Source organism: Macrobrachium nipponense, chromosome 20 (assembly GCF_015104395.2).
Source record: "Macrobrachium nipponense isolate FS-2020 chromosome 20, ASM1510439v2, whole genome shotgun sequence".
NCBI classification, from domain to species: Eukaryota; Metazoa; Arthropoda; class Malacostraca; order Decapoda; family Palaemonidae; genus Macrobrachium; species Macrobrachium nipponense.
This window is the reverse complement of record NC_061089.1, coordinates 45048381-45050880: the sequence shown is the minus strand read 5'-3', so window position 1 is coordinate 45050880 and position 2500 is coordinate 45048381. Positions and strand designations below refer to the sequence as shown.

Below are 2500 nucleotides of genomic sequence, written 5' to 3'. Positions count from 1 at the left end.
TTGACCCCATAAAAAGTTAATGGAAAAAACGAGATTTCCCACAGAAATGTCCAAAAATTAAACAAAAAGAAATTCATCACAAAAATCTCCCTGACAAAAATAAAAAACAAAAAACGGCCAAAATTTCCCAAAGAACTTTACCCACATGGTTAATAATAATATAAAAAAACGAGATTTGCTCCAGGACTACAAAAAAAAAAAAAAATTTTTTTCTTACAAAACAGCCCCCACAAAAATAAAAACGAAAAACGCCCTAAATTTCCCATAGAACTGTTCCCACAAAAAACTAATTTCCCAAAGAACTGTCCCCACAAAAAGATGTGAGAAAAAATCAAGAATTCACAAAAAACTGTAAAAAAAAATTGCAAAAATATCCCCATAGGAAATAGAAAAGGTAAAATTCCCAAAAATTTGCAACGGTACTGTTCCCGCCAAAAAAAAAGAAGAAAAAAAATTCCCATAGAACTGTCCTTACAAAAGGTTAATTAGGAAAAAAACAGATTTCCCACAGAAATGTCCAAACAAATATAAGAAATAAAAACTAAACTTCCAACAGATCTATCGGCAATAAAAAAAACACTTCAAGATTACTATATACTTGGTTGCAATCTCCAGAGATCACTCATCCCTTGATAATTTATTTCCCTTCGAAGTAAAAGCCTTTTATCTACATTTGGGAACGCCACTGAACCCGGCGAAAGATTCAGGAGCCTACTGGTCTTAATTTCCCACGAGAGAGAGAGAGAGAGAGAGAGAGAGAGAGAGAGAGAGAGAGAGAGAGAGAGAGAGAATTTTACTCCCCTTCAAAACATTTCCGATATCTTACTCGAGTCTTTTTGAAAGAATTAAATGCAGTATTTCAAGATTTATGGTTTTCATTCTCGAAGTGCACGAGTTACGCGTATGTATGTATGTATGTATGTATATATATATATATATATATATATATATATATATATATATATATATATATATATATATATATAAAACACTTCCAAGAGAAAATGTAAATCTAGGTGTATATCAAAGAGAGGTTTCGACTTCAAATCAAAGCAATTTTTAGAGGACATATAAACCACAACGCATCACTGTAATTGCAGCCAGATAATGATGCTTCCTAAACAAATTGAAAACTAATTTGCCATTGCTTCATTTCCAGTTGCTTCTTGCTGACTGTAGTAGTGAAAAGAAAAAAAATAAAGAAAAATTTTTTTTTTTTTTTTCAGGACACCTAAAAGAAATATTTACCGTTCCCTAACTGGCAACTCTGCGCCTAGCTCAGCGATGTGTTCAGAATCTCCTCCAGCGTTTCCAAACTTTTCCGGTCGAGGACGCCTTCCACTTGACTTGGCAAGTTTGGCGTCAAAACAACGCACAGAACCCTGCACTGTATCCTTGCTCTCAAGGTTGATTAAGTTATGTTAGCTGACAAGGTTTCCCACAGCAAGTTTTGTTTTCTAGGAACTCTGCTATCATCCACTCACCCTAATCGTTCAATATGGGGAAAAGGTAAAGCACTTTATTCCCTATAAGAATGACAACCAAAAAGCACTTTGCTTTCTTATGAAATATTGAAAAAACACTTCACACTTAAGAATTAAATCCAAAAGCTTCTTTCTTTCCAATTATATGTCGCAAGAACCACTTTACATATGATTAAAACCGAAAGGCCCCTTTCTGTCCTGTAAAGTATTGCAACCCACTTTACATAGTACAAGAATGAAACACCAAAAGGCACCTTTCTTTCCTTTGAAAGTGCAAAAATATTTTACTTATTTAAGAATTAAAACCAAAAGGCCTCTTTCCTATAAAAAAAAAATTGCAAAAACCACTTTACATATAATTAAAACAAAAAGGCCCTCATTTGCCCTATGAAATATTGAAAAAAGTAGATATAGATACACACACACACACACACACACACACACACACACACACACACACACACACACACATATATATATTATATATATATATATATATATTATATATATATATATATATATATAATATATATATATATAATATAATGAGAATTACAACCAAATGGCCCCTTTCTTTCCTATAAAATCATGCTAAAACCACTATACATATTAAAATTAAAGCCGATTTCTTTCCTGTAAAATACTGCAATAACAAATTTACATTTCAGAATGCATATAAAGGGTGACCTATCTTATCACAAGTAGTTCATGGCTGTTCTTTACAGGTTGGTGAAAAGTGTACAAACGGGATGATTTACGAGGAAGGAGAGGAAGACCTAGAAAGTGCTGGAAAGACGGCAAGGTGGTACTACTGGAAAGGAGGGCCTAGACTTCCAGGAAAACAACGTGTGCGTAGATGAGGTATTATTATTATTATCATTATTTGTAAGAAAAATCCAGTCATATTATAAATTGTATTACTATGTAAACAATAAAAACATAAGATTTACTTCAATATTATGGGTTTTCTTTACACAGCTATTTTTCACAAGATTGTGAATTTATTACTATTATTA

At 32.4% G+C, this 2500-nt stretch overlaps 1 protein-coding gene across 6 annotated transcripts in view; it reads right to left on the bottom strand.

The window, feature by feature from the left end:
• The window catches only part of LOC135225363 (cyclin-dependent kinase 17-like), a 279842-nt gene that overhangs the window by 251956 nt on the left and 25386 nt on the right, over positions 1 to 2500 (bottom strand). The gene's annotated exons all lie outside the window — the stretch shown is intronic.